The 26,750-nt window shown below is 55.2% G+C and overlaps 1 protein-coding gene and 1 long non-coding RNA gene across 2 annotated transcripts in view; one reads left to right on the top strand and one right to left on the bottom strand.

Moving 5' to 3' along the window:
* Positions 1-8,436, bottom strand: part of LOC144943842 (hyaluronidase-2-like) — a 39,241-nt gene extending 30,805 nt beyond the window's left edge. Inside the window, exon 1 of the mRNA XM_078871690.1 lies at positions 8,410-8,436. The gene's annotated coding sequence lies outside the window, so the exon portion shown is untranslated. The remainder of the gene's footprint in view (positions 1-8,409) is intronic.
* Positions 680-8,729, top strand: LOC144943843 (uncharacterized). The gene is made up of 3 exons (XR_013639538.1): positions 680-1,113; positions 2,605-2,826; positions 8,699-8,729. It is a non-coding gene; the product is annotated as an uncharacterized LOC144943843 (long non-coding RNA).
* Positions 8,730-26,750: the final 18,021 nt, after the last annotated feature.

The following is a 26,750-nucleotide window of genomic DNA, read 5'->3' as shown; positions in this document are numbered from 1 at the left end:
TGAAAAGCGCACTCCGCAGGTGTCCCAGCAGCCAGTGACAGGACCAGTCACTCGCGTGGTCAGGTTCCAGGTTAGGGTTACCGGCCCGCCGGTTTGTGACTTTGCTGTCTCCGTTCCGTGCCCGCAACCAAACATCAACAGTGCACCGTGTAGGATGCATGCTTGGCCGTTGGTTGTATTGACTGTCCACCTGAGCAACATATCCACTGATATTTACAATCCTGCGTCGGACAGTGGGGTGCTGGCCCAATTGGGGGAGCCTAAGCAGAAATTCTATTTATTGGGAGGGCCCCTTTTTTATTTCTATAAACTCTCAGTAAGATAACAGTAGAGGTCGAGACGACAGTACGAGGTGTTGTGATGAGATAACACAACATCTCGCACAAACTAAGATGTCATGAAACGAGAAGAGACGTGTAAACAAGAACAACAAAATAGAGATGAAATATATTAACTGTTGTTTGTGCATTAATTGTCTTGTTTTTGTCATCAGAATGAAGCGGTCGATGCAACACTGTGAGGAGGTGCCTCCGCATAGCGGGGCCGGTATTGAGAGCGATCACCATGGGCCTTGCAGCCCTCTTGCTCACAGCTGAGTGGGCAGCAACCTCAAGTTCTGTACTCAAGCGTGGATTCACACAACGGCTTCCGAGGAGGCTCAATGAATGGCTGCTGCTGCCTGCGTTGTAGCAGTGGTTTACAATACGCCCTTGGCGTTGGTGGCCACCGGATCTGGCGCGGTGCACGGGCGTCGCGGAGTCGACCGCGTGGCGCGCTGCGCTCTCTGTGGAGCGGCTCGGCACCGGAGACGCTCGCGGGCGGCTCGAGGGTCCCTCCTGCCCGAGGAGGGGCGGCGAGGGGTGCCCTCCGCTCCCACGCCGCATGCTCGCGGTTGTTCAATCGGCATCGCTTCCAGGCAGCGCCAAGGGCAGATTAGCAGCGTCAGGCAGTAGCGAGGCGTTTCGAGTAATGCAGCCGGCGCCGTGTAGCTGCCGTCGTGAAATGACCGACACACCGCTCGGCTGTGCGTGCATGGAGGGGGCTGGCGTCGTCCGCGTCGATGGGTTACCTTGAGTCAAGGCATTGAGTCAAGGCCTCGCCGCTCACTCTTGAGTACGTTTGCTGTCGGCGCGATTGTTCTTACAGCCGCGGCCTCTCCGTGGGTTCGCAGTCGGGGGCGGTTGCTGTGTGAAGTCCCAGTTGAGTAAAACTGCGGGGGTATTTTTTGTGAATTCGGCAAAATGTAGATCATGACGCCGGCACACAATGAATGGCGTCACTCTTGTGAATGGTGTCAGGGGATCTTTGATGACCCAGTATGAAACAGGTGGCGCGGAGTACCGTATGGTAAATACACCCGCACGGTAATAACCAGGGCATCTTGCCGGCTTCATATGCTAAACCCATATGTTAAACACAAACACAGTGAGATCCCCCGTCAGCCTGCATCAATTGTTGGGAGTTTTGATTGACACGCAGGTCAAGTCTTGCTATGCCGCTGGCATTGCTTGTCCTGGAAGTGGCTGAAGGGCAGATAGATACGGGCCTCTTGTTCGGGGGATGTTCATCCACAAGTGGATTGACCAAGAGCTGTAAAGCAGTGCGGTTTATATTGTGGTGGCAAGAGTGGGACAGTGAGGGTGGGGAAAGGAGTGGGACCGTGCAGATGTTCACGAGGAGCATCCTCAAGTGTCGTATGTGTTGGGACCATGTGTAGTGGTACGTGATATAGATACTATTATGAGGGTGAAAAGTATGTGTTTATAATGCATGCACTTTACTGTTAAACTTAGTAAACCCCACAGAGATTTTAAGTGGTGGTGGCTGTAAGAGCACAATTATCAGAATATTTATCCTGGAGGAATCTGATCTGAGCTATGAAGCTCTGTTTCACAGATGTCCAGTCGGGGCGCGTAAGCAGGTTACCTAGGGGAGGCCTAGGACCAGTTCAGATACCACTTTTGATGTTAACCGTGGCCAATCGAATGGCATTCACTGCACTTGTACTCCCCATCGAAGACAAGTAGGCATCGCACATGAGGGGGTGGGGTGGCCAGCACCACGCCCGGCCACCTTTGTCTCCCTAGTAGCCAAGTTTGCACATCACACCAGATATTCGTTTGAGGCTGAGTCGACCTAGGGGAGGCCCAGGACCGGTTTTTATAAACGTCACCGGTGTTGGCCATGAGCGGGAATCGAATTCGGGTTGCCGGGTTTGTAGCACAAAGCACTAACCGCTACACTACCGCTCCCCATCACACACACACATACACACACATACATACACACACATACACACATACACATACATACACATACATCACACACATACATCACACACATACACACACATACACACACATACATCACACACATACATACATTACATACACACATACATCACACACACACATACACACACACATACATCACACACACACATACATCACACACACACCTGTGTGTATGGAGACGTGTGCCTGACTATATTTGACTACTGTAAGTGCAAATTTTGACAGGAACTCGTTATATGCGGATCTACAGCAAAATGTCAAAGGTCTCTCCCCTGGCTCTACATTTAACAGCGTTGGGCCTTGTGCGCAGATGTCGTCGGTGCCCATCGGGTTCACTGCCCCCAAACCCTGCGAGCAGCCCAGTGCCCCAGGGCTGCCCTGGCCTGCGCCACGAGGGGGCGCCCGGGAGCGATTGGACTGCGACCTCTTCCAGCGCTCAGCGGATCCCGCAATCATCTCGAGGGCCCCTGTTGGGGCTCACGTCGCGTCACGGCAACAGTTCAAGTCAACTCAACGTCCTTTGTTTAACCAGGCGAGCGCCCATTGATGTCCATTATCTTGCCCCCGCAAGTGAGATGTACTATTCAGGGCGGACTGAAATCGGTTAGTATTGTTTTGCTGTTCAACAGTCAATGTGGAGCCTTGGAAATCAGTGGTGTGTGGTTAGAGATGTGCACCCTACAAACCCCAGGTACCCGAGTTCAATTGATGGCTATGGCTAACGTCAGTGAACCGGTCCTGGGCCGTGTGCCCCCCCCCCCCATGTCTCCGTCACCAGTGGTGAAGTATGTTCTATCAATCCCCGTGGTTTACACAGTGGGGGAGTCCCTCCATTAAGCATTCAATGTCCGCTTCGCAACGGATTACGACGCGCTTGGGAAAATCCCCGTAGGAATGAGCCAGGTGGCTTCTGTGGGAATTGTAGGAATGACGACATGCAAATAACCGACTCAATAATTGATGTTCGCGTATTTTCACACATGTTGGTGCTGTCTGCCCATTACCAAATCACCCAGAGGTGAGCAGGGTGGTGTCTGGAGAATGCCTGAACGGGCGACCACCTTGGATAACAGGCGACCATCTTGGATAATGGGCGACCACCTTGGATAACAGGCGACCATCTTGGATAATGGGCGACCATCTTGGATAATGGGCGACCACCTTGGATAACGGGCGACCATCTTGGATAACGGGCGACCACCTTGGATAACGGGCGACCATCTTGGATAATGGGCGACCACCTTGGATAATGGGCGACCATCTTGGATAATGGGCGACCACCTTGGATAACGGGCGACCATCTTGGATAACGGGCGACCACCTTGGATAATGGGCGACCATCTTGGATAATGGGCGACCACCTTTGATAACAGGCGACCATCTTGGATAATGGGCGACCACCTTGGATAACGGGCGACCATCTTGGATAACGGGCGACCACCTTGGATAACGGGCGACCATCTTGGATAATGGGCGACCACCTTGGATAATGGGCGACCATCTTGGATAATGGGCGACCACCTTGGATAACGGGCGACCATCTTGGATAACGGGCGACCACCTTGGATAATGGGCGACCATCTTGGATAATGGGCGACCACCTTTGATAACAGGCGACCATCTTGGATAATGGGCGACCATCTTGGATGACGGGCGACCATCTTGGATAACGGGCGACCACCTTGGATAACGGGCGACCATCTTGGATAATGGGCGACCACCTTGGATAATGGGCGACCATCTTGGATAATGGGCGACCACCTTGGATAACGGGCGACCATCTTGGATAACGGGCGACCACCTTGGATAACGGGCGACCATCTTGGATAATGGGCGACCACCTTGGATAACAGGCGACCATCTTGGATAATGGGCGACCATCTTGGATAATGGGCGACCACCTTGGATAACGGGCGACCATCTTGGATAACGGGCGACCACCTTGGATAATGGGCGACCATCTCGGATAACGGGCGACCATCTTGGATAACAGGCGACCATCTTGGATAATGGGCGACCATCTTGGATAACGGGCGACCATCTTGGATAACGGGCGACCATCTTGGATAACGGGCGACCACCTTGGATAACGGGCGTCAGAGGCTGCTTTGGGGGCTCCGTTGTGCAGGGCGGCAAAGGGCAATGTAGAACAACTGTACTGTACTCTTCTCCCATATCTGTGCTCCTCACCTTCAACAACTCGCAGTGACCAGGGTGGTGAAGTATGGACAAATAGCCCCCCAAGACCTCATTCACAAATGGATTGCCCAGAGAGCTGTACAGGTTCGGATTAGGGATGTCTCTGTTCTATACACGTGCACGACCATACTTTGGTGCCTTCACATCCCCTCAGAAACATGTCACACAATTATAACTCTGCTGTAAACTCATTGCGATTCAAATGGCTAGACATCACAGCAAGACAATTAAGGCATCATATTAATTTATTCATCTGCCAGCCAGTCAGTGCCTCGTGCCTGTTTAGTCAAGGGCTAATTGTAATCCTCTACAGTATTCCCTCGTTATTCACGAACTTGCTATCCGCATTTTTGGCTATCTGCGAATCGCATCAGGAACTCTACAAGACTGCATTTTAAAAATGTGATTTATTACTTTCATATTTATTTTGTATTTACTTTGTTTATTGTAAAAAAAAATACGAAAATGTTCATGTATTTAATAGCTTATGTATTATTTGAGTTAATCCCTTAAAATATATAGGTTTTCGTAGACCAATATCATCATCTGTGAAATTTTCTATTCACGAGTATATCTGGAACGTATCCCTCGCGAATAGCGAGGGAATGCTGTATAATACATTGATGCCGGATTCTTTCACCAGAATTTACACAAGGATGTGACTTGTTAATTTTATTGTTAAATTGTGGCATTGCAGATACTGCAAAAAAAATCACTGCAACGTTTAATGACGTCTCAAACATTTATTTGTATATACAGTATGTTCTTTTATCATACATTCGTTCATAGCCAGCGCTTTTATTCGTAGTCTCGCGGGCAACATGCTCAGCATTCAGCCATGTCAAGTTGGGGTGGACGGTTCAATTCCCACCATGTGTGCTAGCTTCTTCCACAGAGAATTACCAGAGCCAGGATTGCCACGGGAATAGCAGCGTGCGGCAAGAGACCAATGCTGCTGACATCACGAGTGGGCATAGAGCCGTGAAGCGACTCGTGAAGCCCCCACAGCATGGAGTGGAGCATTGTATGGGGCCAAGACGTGGACGCTGCTAAAGAAAGACACAAAAGACTGATAAGTCTGGAGATATGAGTTGTGGCACCGCATTGATAAAATTAGTGGGATGGAGAAAGAGTGAGAAATTAGGACGTTCGATAGCAGGTTCAGGAGGATAGAACTCTCATTAGAATAAAAAAAAAATAGCAAAAGATGTGGACTGGGGGATATCTGCAGAGTTGAAAGCTTTATGGAGGAAGTTCCACAAGGAAGGCTGTTGGGAAAGAGGCCAAGAGGTATAAAATGAAAAGTCTACTCGATCACTGGAGGGGGGGGTCCATAGAGGGCAATGAAGACGTGAACTCCGAGCCAGAGAGGATGGAGAGAGTTTGAGACAAAGATGCTGCCGTCTGGCAGAGGGATTAAACGGGACTAAAGATGAATCTGCAAAGTGGTGGCTGAAGACTCCGTAATATAATTTGTAATTACAGAGCATTATTTGTCAGCATCATGGCTCAAATACACCATCTTGAAATTACTCCCAAAAGACATTGAAAATGTAACTATTAACTATATTTACCCATGGTGAAAATATGAGATTTATCGCAATGGGATACCACCTCATTAAATAAAGGATATCTGAACAAATGAAGAACCATGCCTTTGGAAACACAGGCCCCGGGTCTACATCTCTCCAGACTCTCACCTCCAAAAATAAATGACAATGAGTTACATCATTGTCTATTGGCAGATTATACTCGTCAATGAATTGCCTTCGTGATAGCCTTGCACTGTAAGAATGGAGCAATTACCAACTCTTCTAAATCATTTTTTTGTATATTTCCCTTTGTCAATCTACTGCTGGATAATAGCCTCCCCACGTTGTGCCGGTAATGGGGTTTTTTGACGATACTTCACCATTGGAGATTGGTGGAGGCAGAGCTTAGGACCAGTTCAGCTATCACTTACCACCGATGTTTACCGTTTCCAGGAATCAGGCTTGCCTGGTCCACAGAATGATATAAGGAATGTCTCAAACATCCTGGTGCAACGTCTCATTTGCAGTGCTGTGGCGATAGAATGTGGATCACATGGTATTATGCAATGATTACATGACTTTAATTGACATAGTCAGTACCAAAGGTGAGCCTGTGTTAGACAACGCCGCTTACTTGAATGGCCTATTTACGCAGGTGAACCTGCCAATCATTTCCAGTCATTACAGCTCATTACGGCGATATCATTAAATGTGACCACACGCGCCGTTAATGGCCATAAGTAGCACTTTGTATGTATGGAGCGTGTAAGTTTACGCAGCAGCGGGAAAGCTCAATCACGTCTAACAATCAGCGGACGTAATTGCAATGATTTGCATTGTGTAATGTATGCACAATTGGACAGCAAACTGCTCGTGTACGGAGAAGCTTTGTTTAGCGTGGGGGACACAGAGGGCGAATGCAGGCTATGTGATTGGAATCTTAGGACCACACTTTGAGTCGATAACCCCCGTAAAGGATCACATTTCGGGCAGTGGTAGATAAATGTGCAGAGCTCTCCGATGCATTTTCAGCTTGTTGCGTGCAGAGAGTTTCGCGTGATGTCCGAATATTCCGTTTTTTTATGAAGCTCCCAGCATGTGGAGAGAAACGTCTACGCGCTACACGGGGGCTTCGTCGGGAATTTAATCAATCAATGGATACAACCCGACAACTCATTGGAGAAAGCCTACAGCGGAAATACATTAAATGCATTCTTTTTTAGATGTTATGGATAGCTACGTGCAATCACACAGTAATATTCACCATCAAGTCACGTCAAGGCATATCTCTGCCCAACATGAGCAATGGGGTGACACTTATCGATACATGAGCAGCCCTGAGGCAGCGTTGGAAATTCCACATTCCCACAGTCGGGGCCAGGCTCTTCATCGGACAGCTCCTTCAGTTTGCCACAAAGCGAGTGTCGCTGGACTGAGTTGACTTTTTTTTAATCAGGATTTGAACCTGCAACCTTCTAATTGTGAGTCAGACCCTCTCAGTAAAGTGTCACCAGCTCTACGTTTAAATGTGATTTACAATAAAGCAGCTGCTTTCTAATCAGCTGTTCTTCTGCGATATGTAGAACCATCTTCACGATGGAGGTTCATAAATTTAGCTAAACCTATCCATCTCTCTGAAGTTTGCTGTCTTTTTGGGGACAACGTTTTAATAGTTTGTGATAATGAGAGTGGCACAGGTGGTGGTTGTGATCGTAAAATGAAACGTTTTGCTCTCATTTGCGAAGCAGCATGACACCAGGGCAGTTTGAACCATTACAACTAGATTATCACTCGAGATAGGAGCACGCTGTGCATGTCGCATATCACTGGTTTAATTTCGCTAGATGATGATACGCGCTTTAATGTGCGATGAATTCATTATTCCCACTATTCGTTCTGTATTTTGGATATTAGACATTCAAAAACACTATCTTCATTATTATTTCAGTTTATACGTCTGTCACGTTAATAATACCTGCTAAAGTTGTATGCAGACAAATAACCTGTGATTGTTTAATTACACCAATAGACCCTTGAATAAACGTTATCCAAACCATATAATGTTGATAATAATTCTACACATTACAGAATCGTTCTAAATGTATCCTCTTGATATCAACTTATTGTACATATGCCATGAGCCATTGACAGTGGACATATGTGTACACTTGTGTTTTATATTGCACAACAATTTACAAATATAATTTACTGGCACAAAGTATAGCAAAACTTTGCACAAATGTAACCATAAGCCACATGTGTATCTACATACGCACTGTATATACAATACATACAACGTATGCGTTATATATACGGGAATTTGAAATAACCGGTTGCAAAGTAGTGTTTACAGAGATATGTCGGTGTATTGAGCTGTAACTCACCTGCGTTAGAAGAATATCTAATCTTCGTTGATGCCACCATTGCCTCTCCTTGCTCTGCAACTCTTCTCATTTCTGGCTCAGTCCCATTGTTGAGGATTTTCATTTGAAAAAGGAAATAATCAGCCTTGTTGCACGCGTCTTGCATGGGTGCATTTGAATGAGCTCTTAACCAACAGATAACGACACAGAAGCTCTTAAGTAGAGCAGCAGCGATCAACAATGCACGATAACAATTGTGAGGCAGTATATATTCTGTGTATATAATTGCATGGACTGCTCTGTTCTGCAGGCAAATGCCCGGCTGCGTTGAGGGCTCAGACCACGTCGCCGAGCGAGCAGCTTGAGCGCTGCTCTGCTCAGAGTGGCCGCACGCGGCTCGTGGCTGCGAGGAGCTGTGCCGGACTGCCGGGCGAGGGAATTCACGCGCGACGCTCAGCCCTTCCACTAGGCGGCCACGGGGCCCTGGGTCGGAATTTCCTCGGCACACTCGTCAAAACAAAGATCTCCCGTGTAGCCTTAAAGGGCTGTTGGAGAAAATGTCCTTAGCTATAACCGCATTGTTAACATCCATTTCAATGTGCCGCCCTGCTCAACAAAAATGTTGAGCAGTGCCTATCTCTGTCACCAGACCTGAGCTAGTGATGGAAATTCAACATTCCAATTGTGTGAACAAGTCTGTCCATAGGACAGCCATTTAAAATAAATTTGGTTGAATGCAGATCTTGTACAGACAGCATAACGTAGTCCCTTCTTATACTGCGAGTTATTTAACATAACATTCCAGGCTAAGAACTTTTTTGCTTAACCTTTTATTTTTGTTGTTAAAAGTGTAAACTCCATTTTACAGACTGTTATTTGACTTTTTTGCAAAAAAAAATATTTATCATTTGTATGGGCGTCAGAGTTCGACTGTCAACAACTTGTTTCCTGTGATTTTCTGTTTGTACTGGGGAATTTGTCCTTTTATAGAAGCATTTAATTGGAAATTCCACTGGTACACACAGGCAAATTGCTGCTGCATGCGAGATATCTTAAAGGGCAGCAAACAGATGATACGCCAACCATAGCATCCCCCAATGATGCACCACTCCCAAAATGCCATGCTGCTAAGGTCATATTTTTCCAATCCCAAATTAGGATTCTTTAACTTGTGTGTGCGATTTTTCATCAAATTTCTCGAAGTGAGAACTGACTTGCCAGACATTTAGTACTTAACTCACAATCAGCTTATTGTAAAATCGAATATATGTATGTATGTAGAACTTCTTTCGCACTGTACATAGCCAACCGTGCTAATCGGAGGTGCGAGAGAAGGACAACAAACTAAACACAAAGCAGTTCAATAATGTCAATAACATGTGTTCACGGTCTAGAGTTGACTTAGTATATCATGTTTCCAGGGCCAATAAAATTAGTACCATTTTGTGGGAAGTCCAGAGGTTGTCCCTTTGAGTGACTGGTTTCCAAAATAGGAAAGTGGAATTCCAACCAATGGCTCACAATTACGAAAGCAGACACGCACTTCCCATGCTTGTATGAGTGGGGTATGCTGCTCAAATTGCGAGGCGTTTATCCAACAGTGGATTGATGATGGTGATCGCTGCAACACGAGCACAAGGAAGGCAGATTTTGTTTTTAATGAAGTGAATCTGGTATGCTCCCACAGAAAGTTTGAGCCTTAGTCATGGCACCACTGTGCAATCTGCTATCCAACTGTCTTAAGTTGAAAATTAATTCCAGCCAGAAAAATGTGGCCAGGTGGTACTTTTCCAAAGAACTTAACTCACAATCTGATTATGAATTAATGATCCAGCACTCACGAATGAACTTCAGTCGCTCGCTCACCGTTGGTTGGCCTCTTACTTATCTCTCTTATAACGCTACTACCATGGTCATTGTTCCCAAAAAATCCACTCCTTGATTCCTCCACCCATGTTGCAGAATCGGCCCGCCAGACTGACTGTTTCATCCCATCCACACCATGTTCACCCACCACCGCACTGCAGATGATCACAGCAACAAACCAACCCACAAACTCACCCACCTACTCACCACATTGCAGGTCTAAACACTTATTTTTCTGCTTCTTCCTTTGCACTGTACGACTTTGGAATTCCCTCCCACCCCCCCATTGTGTTATAACCTTGCTCAATTCAAGAAACGCATTAAATCTATTCCACATTCAATGGTGCTGTTTGTTACTGACTGCTTGACATTTTTGGCTGGTGGGCCTGTGTTCAGCAACTGTGATTTAAAATAGAAATTGGGACTGTCCACTCGTGCCTTCATCGTCCGGGGGTCAGTAAAACAAAGAGTTTGTTCGCTTTATGGGAAGGCCAGTCTGCATGTGCTGTGGAGAGACTTTCCCCGACCAATGTGCTCAGTCTCCCAACAAACTCGGACTAAGACCTTCTTAAGTCTCACAGAGAAATCTATACCAGTACCTTTTCAGACCAGATGGTGACACTACTGTGTCTTAAATGGGGTTTTTAATGTCTGTTCTAGCTTTGATTTAGTTAAACCTGAACCACTGGACTGTATAGTAATAAAACACATGCAGTAATGAGACCCGTTTGTCAATCCACTGCTGATGAATGCCTCCCCGCACCTCGTTAGCCATACTTCACTTCGCTGCTGTGTGCGGATTGATAAAGAGGTGCCCGTATCGGTTCAGGTATCACTCGCCACTGATGTTAGCCGCCCCCGGGTTCGAGCTCATGTCCTCTGGAGGCATAGCACAGTGCGCTAATCACTGCGCCACAGCTCTACTCAAAATACTGTAGTATACAGAAATCAACATTGTTATAATTCTAAATGGACTAATTGAGAAAAGTCCAACACTACAAAAAATGCCATTATTTCATTTCAAATTTAAATATTGCTTTTCGAATTCAATTTGGACCAATTTTGACCACTACGCCAACACACACAAAGCATGTGGATTTTTACAGAGGATCTACATCTTTGCAGAAACTCCAGGTCATGCACATCCCCAGCAATAACTGCCTCCATACTTATAATAGACTTCCTGTAAGTCAGCTTAACCTAAAATAGTATCAAATGCAACGAAAGGACAGAGGTGGCAGGGTATGCGAGGTTAGCTCCACCACTTCCTCTTGTGTTGTGCCAGCCTTCATAGGTGCTCACTTACCGCACTTGTTCGGTCTTGTAATCCATTGCCCTAGTCAAGTGAAGCCAACGTGCCTTCAAGGTCAAACAAAACATTTAAAGCATTGGCGGAAATATCGCATTCCTATAGCATGTGTGGTGCCACAGCGACGGGGCCGCTCGGCCGAGCCAGGGAGCCGCCCGGCTTCCACCGCCGCACTGCCCCCCATCACCCCCCCCATATAAACACGCACCCGCACCCACGTAGGGCCTCGTGGTCGGGTCACCTACCCTGAGTTTTCACCCGAGGGCCCCCTAGGGGGGTTACCCCACGGTTTCTCAGGGCCAGGGAATTGGACAGGACCCTTCCCAGGCCAAGTAACACTGCGGCGCCGTGGGCGGATTTGAGATCGCACGACCACGGCGAGCTCAGAGAGCCCCGCAGTTAGAAACGCATACAAACACAAACACGGGTCAGCAAGGCAGATAGCTGGGATCAGGACCCGGGACGACTGATTGGTCGAAAGTTCAAAGGCCGGCGGGATCGCAAAAGAGCGGGAAATCCTAGGCTCAGGATTGGTCGAGAGACCAAGGCGGTCGGGACGGGGGCTCCTAGCCTTTGATGTGAATAGTTTAAAAGAAAACGCAGGGGCAGTAGGGAACTCTCTTCTTCTGGAGTTTGGACACGGGGTCAGCGACGAAGGAGTCATCGGGCGAGCCGCTAGATTGTCTGCAGGACGATCTGAGCGCCGCAAGGTCACCAAGGACTACAGACGGTATCGTGTTGCGCGCCTTACAACACCTCAGAGCGGAGGGTAGGATCCGTAGGAGAGGGTTAGTTCGGGGTAAGGACGAGTAGGAAAGCGGTTTAGCAGAGAGCGCAGCATAGAATAGGGCTACACGGCACCAGAGTGTGGGTTAGAAGCGCCTTGCTGTCCCGCACACACACACGGGTGGCTCGGTTGGTTAGCAAGGGCTAATAAAATCTCGAGCGTAGTAACAAAACCGTGTTGTTGGGTGTTTTTGGAACGTGGTATTAGCGTGCACTGCATTCGCGAGTGTGTGGTCGTTGTACGCATAAAGGCCGTGGTCTCTGTACGATTGTGCGGGTACGGAGGTGTGTGCGTTAACGCCCGGGGAGAGCACTTTTGGTGTGTTGGCGTGACTACGCAGCCGTGTGAGAGGAGAATCGTCCTTGTCCGATATTTGTGTTGACGTGCACGCGCGAGTGGGGGAGGGGACGAGTCGTCGTGTCGGCGTGTGCCCCGCTTGCGTGCGCTCGTTACTTGCGTAAGCTCTCGGCGTGCGTAATCGGCGTGCCCAAGGTGCGCGATCGTAACGTGGGCGGCCAGCGCGGCGCAGAGCGGCGCAGGAGTGGGTATCGCGTGTGGAGCTGTATGCGTGTGTGCGCGCACGTTCACGACGTGTGTAACACAGGTGCGCGATCCTAACGTGAGTGGTCAGGGTTGGGTGAGTGCCGTGCAGAGCTGTGTGTGGGTGTGCGCGTGCGTGGTTATCCATGCCTGCTACGCGGACCCGCGGTGGAGGGGAATCCTCGGGTGACGGCTCCCACACCCTGGGTGAGGAGCCTAGCGGCGGTTCGCTTAGCAGCGGTGGGGCGATTGATGATGTTAGTCCGGCCGTTAGTATTATCGAGGGAGGGATCTCGGGGGCTAGCGACCCCTACAAATTGGTGTCGGAAGCGGTACGGACCCCCGCGTTACCTCACGCTAAAATAAGACTGATATTTACCGGCCGGGGGGCCCCTTCGTGGAAGGCATTCGCCCGCAATCTCTTAGGGGCCAAGGAAATTAATGGATGGACGGACGCGCAGGCAGTACGTCAACTTAATATGAATCTTGATGGGCGGGCAGCCGATTTTGTAGAAGCGTTACCCGCGAGCGCACAGACACAGCTAGAGGAGCTGATGCGCCGACTCGATCAGCGTTTTGGCACACGTGACGAGGAGGAAGCAAAATCGGCCTTAGAGGCGCGCCGTCGCCAACCTGGCGAAGATCTCCGTGATTACGCCGAGGATGTGCGCGAGTTAACAAAGATCGCACGCCCGGGGTACGCAACTGAGGTTATTGAGGAACTGGCTGCCGAGAAAATCCAGCGGTACCTGTCTCGCACGGCGTGGTGGCAGCCAGACATGAGCTGCCCACGTCTTCCCTTTAACACCCTTGTCGAGCGCGCACGTAAGTGTGAAAGAATTCACAGCGAACGCGCGCAGCTCCGGGGGCTGGGACGAGAGCGCGCCATTGCGAGCCTGCTCTCGGAAGACGAGGAGGAGGAACAGGAGCTCGCGAGGACGGTAAGGGGCCGGGAAAGAGAACCTCCCGTGTCCCGCGAGACAACCCCGGGTTGGGTAGCTGGGTTACAGACCGGCATGGGAGATATAGCCGGCCAGGTAACCCAGGTGCAATCCTCCGTTGAGACCATCCGATCCGAAATGGGGGACCTAGACTCCGCGGTAGGAGGGCTAACTGGAAGGATAGCCCGACTAGAAGCAGAGTATGAGCAACAGCGCACGGGGGGAGGAGGGAGTGGGCAGAAAGTTCGCCACAGAGCCGCCACTCCTCCCAGGACGTGTTATGTGTGCGACCGTCGAGGGCATCTCATGAGGGACTGCCCTCAGCTCGCCCGTGCGAGGCCGATGCATAGGTCAAACACTAAGCCCCCCCTAGAGAGGGGACCACCGGGGGATGAAATCGACGTGGACCCGACCCAAACCAGCTGTAATAATAATGGCGAGCGAGTGATCCATAAACAGGTTACAACGACAACACCCAAGGGCGCAGGGACCTCGGGCGATTGGCTGCGGGAGCTGGTGGCAGGGATAACGGGAGCCACGTCGCTGGTGGAAGGCCAGGTGAACGGGCAGCGCACCCGGATCCTGTTGGACACGGGCGCCGTGGCCTCTCTCATGAGCGCCGCGCACTGCAGCATGCTCGGGGTGGACGTGGGCTGCCTGCAGGCCCCGGATCGCGCGCTGCACACGGCAAGCGGAGCCGGGATGGGGTTGCTGGGGAAGGTCTCCCTCGAGGTCCGTCTAGGAAACCAGGTGTGCACACAGGAATTCTACGTTTCGAGTGTGTTGTGCCACGAGTGCATTGCAGGAACGGACCTCCTGGAAAAGTTGGGACTTAACGTACAGCCCCGGCAACGATGCGCTACGGTGGAGGGCAGCGGGGAGCGGATTCCGTTCCTAGGACAGGAGCCGAATCGCCCACGCTTCACACCCGTGGCCGCTACGCTGGTGTCGGCCGTCACCATCGGGCCTCTCGCCGAGATGCTGGTGCCAGTGGCAACCCTCTCCACCGACCCAACCCACCGACCATCGGGCGAGGTAATGCTGACTCCTCACCCGGAGTTGGCATCGCGATACGGGGTGGTAGGGTCAGCCACACTGGTAAACGCAGATGGGGGCCGGCTGTTAATACGTGTGTTTAACCCACACAGTACCCCGGCAATGATACGACGACGCACCCCGGTAGCCACCGTACACCCCCTGCACGCTCGCCACTCGAACGACTCGGTGTTCGCACTCTGGGCGGAGGACCCTGGCCGCCCCGAGGACAGCCAGGATCTGGCCTGGCGGGTCGGCCCGACCCCCCGAGCCGAGATTGTTCCCCTGCAGGATGCGTTACATGTGCCTTGGGCAGCCTTACCTAAGGGGGAGGCCGATCAGCTGCGCGGGTTATTGCGGGAGTACGCCGACGTGTTCAGTGAGCACGATTCGGACGTGGGCCGGACCGACCTGGTCAAGCACCAAATTGACACAGGTGCAGCCCGACCCATCAAACTCCCCGCATACCGAGTGGGCGCGCCTGAACGGACCCAGATCAAAGAGGCAGTCACGGATATGCTACGCGATAACATAATCCAGCCCTCCGCGAGCCCTTGGTCTGCCCCGGTGGTACTGGTAACGAAAAAGGACGGATCGACTCGGTTCTGCGTTGATTACCGAAAATTGAACGCAGTCACCCTCGGCGACGCTTTTCCCATCCCACGCATCGACGACACCTTCGACAGTCTCGCAGGAGCGCGGTATTTTTCCACCCTCGATCTGGCGTCCGGTTACTGGCAGGTGGAGATGACGGAGGAGGATCGGCCAAAAACAGCATTCACCACCCCGATGGGCCTGTTTGAGTTTCGAGTGTTGCCGTTCGGACTCACTAACGCGCCCGCGACGTTCCAGCGGTTGATGGAGTTGGTGATGCGGGGCTTGCAGTGGGAACAGTGCCTGATTTACCTGGACGACGTAATAGTGTTCAGTAGGTCGCTGTCCGAACACTGGTCCAGGCTGCGGGAAGTATTCCAGCGACTGCGAGCAGCCCATCTCAAGCTCAAGCCACGTAAGTGTTACATTGCGCAACGCGAGGTGGGGTACCTCGGACACCGAGTCAGCGAGGCAGGGGTGAGCACCGATCCCGAGAAGGTGCGTGCCGTAGTGGATTGGCCGCGGCCGAGGAACCTGACGGAGATCAGGTCATTCTTGGGACTCGCCACTTATTACCGTCGATTTGTAAAGGGATTCAGTGAGATTGCACGCCCCCTCACCCAACTCACCTCCCCTAAGAACCCCTATCAGTGGTCGGAGGCCTGCCAGACGGCTTTCACCACACTCAAAGACCACCTCACCCACACCCCCACCTTGGCTTTCCCAGATTTCACCACCGATTTTATTTTGGACACTGACGCCTGCAGCAGTGGGCTGGGCGCGGTGCTGTCGCAAGTGCAGGGTGGGACGGAGCGGGTCATCGCATACGCCAGTCGGACCCTGAGCGGGGCCGAACTGAACTATTGTGTAACCCGTCAGGAACTGTATGCTGTAATTTTCGCGTGTAAACAGTTCCGACCGTACTTGTACGGCAGGAAATGTCGTGTGCGCACCGATCATTATGCACTGCAGTTCCTCCTTACATTCAAGGAACCGCGGGGGCAGATGGCTCGATGGCTGGCGCAGCTGCAGGAGTACAACCTGCAGATCGAGTACCGAGCGGGGCGAACACACGCGAACGCGGACGCCTTGTCAAGACGGCCCGCGGTGCGCGCTGAGACGAGGGAGGGAGACGCCTGCCCGTGCTTCACGGGGGGACGCTGCCGCCAGGCAGCAGAACCCAAGGAGCGCGCGGAAACTAAACTCCCCCCCCCGAGAGAGAGTGCAGTGTGCGCCGCAGGAACCCCTGCAGAAGGAGCCCGGGGACAGACGGATCATCCCACCCCAACCGGGCGGATCCAAGAGGATGTCGGCTGCGCCTTCCCGGGCTTGGACGACGAGCAGCTGCGACAAACCCAGCAGCGGGATCCGGATCTGGCGGCGGTGGAGGCGGCACTGCGAGAGAGGAAGGATGCACTACCAGGGCCCTGGAGCGGTTTGTATGCCCGGTTGTGTGTAGAAAACGGGGTGGTGAGGGAACTGGCCGACGCTGGGCAGCCGGGGTGCATCTGCGTTCCCGCCCATGTGCGACCCCAACTACTACGACTGGTACACGACCACCCGCTCGGGGGCCATGATGGGGAACGGCGCACCCGGGAGACTCTGCGTCGCCAGTATCTCTGGCCTAAATTAGCGCAAGATGTGGCCGCCTGGGTGCAGGGCTGCCGGGCCTGTCAGCAGTGTGGGCAAAAGCCGGCGAGGTACCAGGTACCCCTGAGGCCGTTCCGAGTCAGTCGGACGAATCAGTTGGTCGGAATCGACCTGCAGGGGCCCTTTCCACGATCCCACCGGGGCAACCGATATATTCTTGTAGCGGTGGAGTACTTCACCCGCTACCCCGTGGCGGTGGCTATCCCGGATAAAACAGCCCTCGTAGTGGCCCGGGCCTTCGTGGAAAACTACGTACTTAAGTGCGGGATCCCCGAACGAGTCATTACCGACCAGGGTAGTGAATTCGAGGCCGAACTATTCCAGGCGCTGTGCCGAGAGTTCGGGATCCAGAAGGACCGAACCACGGCATATCACCCCCAGGCAAACGGGATGGTAGAGAGGATGAACCAGACTCTGGCCGGGAAGCTTAAACGCATGGCGGCCGCGAATCAACAGGACTGGGACGAACACCTCCCCTATGCCCTGTTCGCCTACACCACCGCCGTTCACACATCTACAGGACAGACCCCGTTCCTAATGATGTTTGGTCGCGAGTCTCGCCTGCCCGCAGATCTGCTGTTCGGTGTCCCTCCGCCGCAACGGGAGGAAGGGAGCCACCCCATGGAGCACTTGCTGGAGACCCTGCGAGAGGCCAGGGGCCGAGCCTACCCGCACGGAGAGGCCGCGCACCAGCGGCAAGAGCAGGGCGCCCGACCCCGTATGGAGCCCCCCTTCTACACTGCGGGCTCCGAGGTGTGGCTGTACACTCCCCGCGTCAGTGCCGGACAGGTGGGGAAGCTGACCACCTACTGGCGAGGACCCTGGATTGTGAGACGGCAGATCTCACCATGGACGGTGCTGATTCAGGGAGGAGAGAGGGGCCGGGAGATGGTGGTCAACATCCGCCGACTGAAGCCGTGGCGAGCAGCCCCCGAGGGGGGGAGCCCCGCCGTCCAAGTACCCCGAAACCCCGGGGTCCCCCCACCCCCCGTGCCCGGGGGCCTCGCGCAGTATATGGGCCCCACGGAGCCCCGGGCTCCGAGGGGCCCCGGGCGGGGCCGGGGGCGACGAGGACGGCGACCCTTAAACCCCACCGCCTCTGAGTTTGTTCCCCAGCCCGCAGGTGCCGGAGACCGAGGGGAGCCGTTGGAATGGAGGAGGAGACCACCGCCGGAGCCCCAGGAGACGGAGCCGCCACCCCCGAGGCCAGCCACAAGGGCCGGGCGAATCCCGCGGACTCCGCGGCGATACCTCGTGGGGGCAACCCAGGCGAGGTGCTCCAGTCAACCCGGGACGGGGACTGGCACCCCGGGGGGCTATGTGGTGCCACAGCGACGGGGCCGCTCGGCCGAGCCAGGGAGCCGCCCGGCTTCCACCGCCGCACTGCCCCCCATCACCCCCCCCATATAAACACGCACCCGCACCCACGTAGGGCCTCGTGGTCGGGTCACCTACCCTGAGTTTTCACCCGAGGGCCCCCTAGGGGGGTTACCCCACGGTTTCTCAGGGCCAGGGAATTGGACAGGACCCTTCCCAGGCCAAGTAACACTGCGGCGCCGTGGGCGGATTTGAGATCGCACGACCACGGCGAGCTCAGAGAGCCCCGCAGTTAGAAACGCATACAAACACAAACACGGGTCAGCAAGGCAGATAGCTGGGATCAGGACCCGGGACGACTGATTGGTCGAAAGTTCAAAGGCCGGCGGGATCGCAAAAGAGCGGGAAATCCTAGGCTCAGGATTGGTCGAGAGACCAAGGCGGTCGGGACGGGGGCTCCTAGCCTTTGATGTGAATAGTTTAAAAGAAAACGCAGGGGCAGTAGGGAACTCTCTTCTTCTGGAGTTTGGACACGGGGTCAGCGACGAAGGAGTCATCGGGCGAGCCGCTAGATTGTCTGCAGGACGATCTGAGCGCCGCAAGGTCACCAAGGACTACAGACGGTATCGTGTTGCGCGCCTTACAACACCTCAGAGCGGAGGGTAGGATCCGTAGGAGAGGGTTAGTTCGGGGTAAGGACGAGTAGGAAAGCGGTTTAGCAGAGAGCGCAGCATAGAATAGGGCTACACGGCACCAGAGTGTGGGTTAGAAGCGCCTTGCTGTCCCGCACACACACACGGGTGGCTCGGTTGGTTAGCAAGGGCTAATAAAATCTCGAGCGTAGTAACAAAACCGTGTTGTTGGGTGTTTTTGGAACGTGGTATTAGCGTGCACTGCATTCGCGAGTGTGTGGTCGTTGTACGCATAAAGGCCGTGGTCTCTGTACGATTGTGCGGGTACGGAGGTGTGTGCGTTAACGCCCGGGGAGAGCACTTTTGGTGTGTTGGCGTGACTACGCAGCCGTGTGAGAGGAGAATCGTCCTTGTCCGATATTTGTGTTGACGTGCACGCGCGAGTGGGGGAGGGGACGAGTCGTCGTGTCGGCGTGTGCCCCGCTTGCGTGCGCTCGTTACTTGCGTAAGCTCTCGGCGTGCGTAATCGGCGTGCCCAAGGTGCGCGATCGTAACGTGGGCGGCCAGCGCGGCGCAGAGCGGCGCAGGAGTGGGTATCGCGTGTGGAGCTGTATGCGTGTGTGCGCGCACGTTCACGACGTGTGTAACACAGGTGCGCGATCCTAACGTGAGTGGTCAGGGTTGGGTGAGTGCCGTGCAGAGCTGTGTGTGGGTGTGCGCGTGCGTGGTTATCCATGCCTGCTACGCGGACCCGCGGTGGAGGGGAATCCTCGGGTGACGGCTCCCACACCCTGGGTGAGGAGCCTAGCGGCGGTTCGCTTAGCAGCGGTGGGGCGATTGATGATGTTAGTCCGGCCGTTAGTATTATCGAGGGAGGGATCTCGGGGGCTAGCGACCCCTACAAATTGGTGTCGGAAGCGGTACGGACCCCCGCGTTACCTCACGCTAAAATAAGACTGATATTTACCGGCCGGGGGGCCCCTTCGTGGAAGGCATTCGCCCGCAATCTCTTAGGGGCCAAGGAAATTAATGGATGGACGGACGCGCAGGCAGTACGTCAACTTAATATGAATCTTGATGGGCGGGCAGCCGATTTTGTAGAAGCGTTACCCGCGAGCGCACAGACACAGCTAGAGGAGCTGATGCGCCGACTCGATCAGCGTTTTGGCACACGTGACGAGGAGGAAGCAAAATCGGCCTTAGAGGCGCGCCGTCGCCAACCTGGCGAAGATCTCCGTGATTACGCCGAGGATGTGCGCGAGTTAACAAAGATCGCACGCCCGGGGTACGCAACTGAGGTTATTGAGGAACTGGCTGCCGAGAAAATCCAGCGGTACCTGTCTCGCACGGCGTGGTGGCAGCCAGACATGAGCTGCCCACGTCTTCCCTTTAACACCCTTGTCGAGCGCGCACGTAAGTGTGAAAGAATTCACAGCGAACGCGCGCAGCTCCGGGGGCTGGGACGAGAGCGCGCCATTGCGAGCCTGCTCTCGGAAGACGAGGAGGAGGAACAGGAGCTCGCGAGGACGGTAAGGGGCCGGGAAAGAGAACCTCCCGTGTCCCGCGAGACAACCCCGGGTTGGGTAGCTGGGTTACAGACCGGCATGGGAGATATAGCCGGCCAGGTAACCCAGGTGCAATCCTCCGTTGAGACCATCCGATCCGAAATGGGGGACCTAGACTCCGCGGTAGGAGGGCTAACTGGAAGGATAGCCCGACTAGAAGCAGAGTATGAGCAACAGCGCACGGGGGGAGGAGGGAGTGGGCAGAAAGTTCGCCACAGAGCCGCCACTCCTCCCAGGACGTGTTATGTGTGCGACCGTCGAGGGCATCTCATGAGGGACTGCCCTCAGCTCGCCCGTGCGAGGCCGATGCATAGGTCAAACACTAAGCCCCCCCTAGAGAGGGGACCACCGGGGGATGAAATCGACGTGGACCCGACCCAAACCAGCTGTAATAATAATGGCGAGCGAGTGATCCATAAACAGGTTACAACGACAACACCCAAGGGCGCAGGGACCTCGGGCGATTGGCTGCGGGAGCTGGTGGCAGGGATAACGGGAGCCACGTCGCTGGTGGAAGGCCAGGTGAACGGGCAGCGCACCCGGATCCTGTTGGACACGGGCGCCGTGGCCTCTCTCATGAGCGCCGCGCACTGCAGCATGCTCGGGGTGGACGTGGGCTGCCTGCAGGCCCCGGATCGCGCGCTGCACACGGCAAGCGGAGCCGGGATGGGGTTGCTGGGGAAGGTCTCCCTCGAGGTCCGTCTAGGAAACCAGGTGTGCACACAGGAATTCTACGTTTCGAGTGTGTTGTGCCACGAGTGCATTGCAGGAACGGACCTCCTGGAAAAGTTGGGACTTAACGTACAGCCCCGGCAACGATGCGCTACGGTGGAGGGCAGCGGGGAGCGGATTCCGTTCCTAGGACAGGAGCCGAATCGCCCACGCTTCACACCCGTGGCCGCTACGCTGGTGTCGGCCGTCACCATCGGGCCTCTCGCCGAGATGCTGGTGCCAGTGGCAACCCTCTCCACCGACCCAACCCACCGACCATCGGGCGAGGTAATGCTGACTCCTCACCCGGAGTTGGCATCGCGATACGGGGTGGTAGGGTCAGCCACACTGGTAAACGCAGATGGGGGCCGGCTGTTAATACGTGTGTTTAACCCACACAGTACCCCGGCAATGATACGACGACGCACCCCGGTAGCCACCGTACACCCCCTGCACGCTCGCCACTCGAACGACTCGGTGTTCGCACTCTGGGCGGAGGACCCTGGCCGCCCCGAGGACAGCCAGGATCTGGCCTGGCGGGTCGGCCCGACCCCCCGAGCCGAGATTGTTCCCCTGCAGGATGCGTTACATGTGCCTTGGGCAGCCTTACCTAAGGGGGAGGCCGATCAGCTGCGCGGGTTATTGCGGGAGTACGCCGACGTGTTCAGTGAGCACGATTCGGACGTGGGCCGGACCGACCTGGTCAAGCACCAAATTGACACAGGTGCAGCCCGACCCATCAAACTCCCCGCATACCGAGTGGGCGCGCCTGAACGGACCCAGATCAAAGAGGCAGTCACGGATATGCTACGCGATAACATAATCCAGCCCTCCGCGAGCCCTTGGTCTGCCCCGGTGGTACTGGTAACGAAAAAGGACGGATCGACTCGGTTCTGCGTTGATTACCGAAAATTGAACGCAGTCACCCTCGGCGACGCTTTTCCCATCCCACGCATCGACGACACCTTCGACAGTCTCGCAGGAGCGCGGTATTTTTCCACCCTCGATCTGGCGTCCGGTTACTGGCAGGTGGAGATGACGGAGGAGGATCGGCCAAAAACAGCATTCACCACCCCGATGGGCCTGTTTGAGTTTCGAGTGTTGCCGTTCGGACTCACTAACGCGCCCGCGACGTTCCAGCGGTTGATGGAGTTGGTGATGCGGGGCTTGCAGTGGGAACAGTGCCTGATTTACCTGGACGACGTAATAGTGTTCAGTAGGTCGCTGTCCGAACACTGGTCCAGGCTGCGGGAAGTATTCCAGCGACTGCGAGCAGCCCATCTCAAGCTCAAGCCACGTAAGTGTTACATTGCGCAACGCGAGGTGGGGTACCTCGGACACCGAGTCAGCGAGGCAGGGGTGAGCACCGATCCCGAGAAGGTGCGTGCCGTAGTGGATTGGCCGCGGCCGAGGAACCTGACGGAGATCAGGTCATTCTTGGGACTCGCCACTTATTACCGTCGATTTGTAAAGGGATTCAGTGAGATTGCACGCCCCCTCACCCAACTCACCTCCCCTAAGAACCCCTATCAGTGGTCGGAGGCCTGCCAGACGGCTTTCACCACACTCAAAGACCACCTCACCCACACCCCCACCTTGGCTTTCCCAGATTTCACCACCGATTTTATTTTGGACACTGACGCCTGCAGCAGTGGGCTGGGCGCGGTGCTGTCGCAAGTGCAGGGTGGGACGGAGCGGGTCATCGCATACGCCAGTCGGACCCTGAGCGGGGCCGAACTGAACTATTGTGTAACCCGTCAGGAACTGTATGCTGTAATTTTCGCGTGTAAACAGTTCCGACCGTACTTGTACGGCAGGAAATGTCGTGTGCGCACCGATCATTATGCACTGCAGTTCCTCCTTACATTCAAGGAACCGCGGGGGCAGATGGCTCGATGGCTGGCGCAGCTGCAGGAGTACAACCTGCAGATCGAGTACCGAGCGGGGCGAACACACGCGAACGCGGACGCCTTGTCAAGACGGCCCGCGGTGCGCGCTGAGACGAGGGAGGGAGACGCCTGCCCGTGCTTCACGGGGGGACGCTGCCGCCAGGCAGCAGAACCCAAGGAGCGCGCGGAAACTAAACTCCCCCCCCCGAGAGAGAGTGCAGTGTGCGCCGCAGGAACCCCTGCAGAAGGAGCCCGGGGACAGACGGATCATCCCACCCCAACCGGGCGGATCCAAGAGGATGTCGGCTGCGCCTTCCCGGGCTTGGACGACGAGCAGCTGCGACAAACCCAGCAGCGGGATCCGGATCTGGCGGCGGTGGAGGCGGCACTGCGAGAGAGGAAGGATGCACTACCAGGGCCCTGGAGCGGTTTGTATGCCCGGTTGTGTGTAGAAAACGGGGTGGTGAGGGAACTGGCCGACGCTGGGCAGCCGGGGTGCATCTGCGTTCCCGCCCATGTGCGACCCCAACTACTACGACTGGTACACGACCACCCGCTCGGGGGCCATGATGGGGAACGGCGCACCCGGGAGACTCTGCGTCGCCAGTATCTCTGGCCTAAATTAGCGCAAGATGTGGCCGCCTGGGTGCAGGGCTGCCGGGCCTGTCAGCAGTGTGGGCAAAAGCCGGCGAGGTACCAGGTACCCCTGAGGCCGTTCCGAGTCAGTCGGACGAATCAGTTGGTCGGAATCGACCTGCAGGGGCCCTTTCCACGATCCCACCGGGGCAACCGATATATTCTTGTAGCGGTGGAGTACTTCACCCGCTACCCCGTGGCGGTGGCTATCCCGGATAAAACAGCCCTCGTAGTGGCCCGGGCCTTCGTGGAAAACTACGTACTTAAGTGCGGGATCCCCGAACGAGTCATTACCGACCAGGGTAGTGAATTCGAGGCCGAACTATTCCAGGCGCTGTGCCGAGAGTTCGGGATCCAGAAGGACCGAACCACGGCATATCACCCCCAGGCAAACGGGATGGTAGAGAGGATGAACCAGACTCTGGCCGGGAAGCTTAAACGCATGGCGGCCGCGAATCAACAGGACTGGGACGAACACCTCCCCTATGCCCTGTTCGCCTACACCACCGCCGTTCACACATCTACAGGACAGACCCCGTTCCTAATGATGTTTGGTCGCGAGTCTCGCCTGCCCGCAGATCTGCTGTTCGGTGTCCCTCCGCCGCAACGGGAGGAAGGGAGCCACCCCATGGAGCACTTGCTGGAGACCCTGCGAGAGGCCAGGGGCCGAGCCTACCCGCACGGAGAGGCCGCGCACCAGCGGCAAGAGCAGGGCGCCCGACCCCGTATGGAGCCCCCCTTCTACACTGCGGGCTCCGAGGTGTGGCTGTACACTCCCCGCGTCAGTGCCGGACAGGTGGGGAAGCTGACCACCTACTGGCGAGGACCCTGGATTGTGAGACGGCAGATCTCACCATGGACGGTGCTGATTCAGGGAGGAGAGAGGGGCCGGGAGATGGTGGTCAACATCCGCCGACTGAAGCCGTGGCGAGCAGCCCCCGAGGGGGGGAGCCCCGCCGTCCAAGTACCCCGAAACCCCGGGGTCCCCCCACCCCCCGTGCCCGGGGGCCTCGCGCAGTATATGGGCCCCACGGAGCCCCGGGCTCCGAGGGGCCCCGGGCGGGGCCGGGGGCGACGAGGACGGCGACCCTTAAACCCCACCGCCTCTGAGTTTGTTCCCCAGCCCGCAGGTGCCGGAGACCGAGGGGAGCCGTTGGAATGGAGGAGGAGACCACCGCCGGAGCCCCAGGAGACGGAGCCGCCACCCCCGAGGCCAGCCACAAGGGCCGGGCGAATCCCGCGGACTCCGCGGCGATACCTCGTGGGGGCAACCCAGGCGAGGTGCTCCAGTCAACCCGGGACGGGGACTGGCACCCCGGGGGGCTATGTGGTGCCACAGCGACGGGGCCGCTCGGCCGAGCCAGGGAGCCGCCCGGCTTCCACCGCCGCACTGCCCCCCATCACCCCCCCCATATAAACACGCACCCGCACCCACGTAGGGCCTCGTGGTCGGGTCACCTACCCTGAGTTTTCACCCGAGGGCCCCCTAGGGGGGTTACCCCACGGTTTCTCAGGGCCAGGGAATTGGACAGGACCCTTCCCAGGCCAAGTAACACTGCGGCGCCGTGGGCGGATTTGAGATCGCACGACCACGGCGAGCTCAGAGAGCCCCGCAGTTAGAAACGCATACAAACACAAACACGGGTCAGCAAGGCAGATAGCTGGGATCAGGACCCGGGACGACTGATTGGTCGAAAGTTCAAAGGCCGGCGGGATCGCAAAAGAGCGGGAAATCCTAGGCTCAGGATTGGTCGAGAGACCAAGGCGGTCGGGACGGGGGCTCCTAGCCTTTGATGTGAATAGTTTAAAAGAAAACGCAGGGGCAGTAGGGAACTCTCTTCTTCTGGAGTTTGGACACGGGGTCAGCGACGAAGGAGTCATCGGGCGAGCCGCTAGATTGTCTGCAGGACGATCTGAGCGCCGCAAGGTCACCAAGGACTACAGACGGTATCGTGTTGCGCGCCTTACAACACCTCAGAGCGGAGGGTAGGATCCGTAGGAGAGGGTTAGTTCGGGGTAAGGACGAGTAGGAAAGCGGTTTAGCAGAGAGCGCAGCATAGAATAGGGCTACACGGCACCAGAGTGTGGGTTAGAAGCGCCTTGCTGTCCCGCACACACACACGGGTGGCTCGGTTGGTTAGCAAGGGCTAATAAAATCTCGAGCGTAGTAACAAAACCGTGTTGTTGGGTGTTTTTGGAACGTGGTATTAGCGTGCACTGCATTCGCGAGTGTGTGGTCGTTGTACGCATAAAGGCCGTGGTCTCTGTACGATTGTGCGGGTACGGAGGTGTGTGCGTTAACGCCCGGGGAGAGCACTTTTGGTGTGTTGGCGTGACTACGCAGCCGTGTGAGAGGAGAATCGTCCTTGTCCGATATTTGTGTTGACGTGCACGCGCGAGTGGGGGAGGGGACGAGTCGTCGTGTCGGCGTGTGCCCCGCTTGCGTGCGCTCGTTACTTGCGTAAGCTCTCGGCGTGCGTAATCGGCGTGCCCAAGGTGCGCGATCGTAACGTGGGCGGCCAGCGCGGCGCAGAGCGGCGCAGGAGTGGGTATCGCGTGTGGAGCTGTATGCGTGTGTGCGCGCACGTTCACGACGTGTGTAACACAGGTGCGCGATCCTAACGTGAGTGGTCAGGGTTGGGTGAGTGCCGTGCAGAGCTGTGTGTGGGTGTGCGCGTGCGTGGTTATCCATGCCTGCTACGCGGACCCGCGGTGGAGGGGAATCCTCGGGTGACGGCTCCCACACCCTGGGTGAGGAGCCTAGCGGCGGTTCGCTTAGCAGCGGTGGGGCGATTGATGATGTTAGTCCGGCCGTTAGTATTATCGAGGGAGGGATCTCGGGGGCTAGCGACCCCTACACATGTATTAGTTTATCCATAAGACAACCATG

This window comes from Lampetra fluviatilis, chromosome 32 (genome assembly GCF_964198595.1).
Source record: "Lampetra fluviatilis chromosome 32, kcLamFluv1.1, whole genome shotgun sequence".
NCBI classification, from domain to species: Eukaryota; Metazoa; Chordata; class Hyperoartia; order Petromyzontiformes; family Petromyzontidae; genus Lampetra; species Lampetra fluviatilis.
Note: the sequence above shows the minus strand (reverse complement) of the source record. Positions and strands in the feature narration are given on the sequence as shown.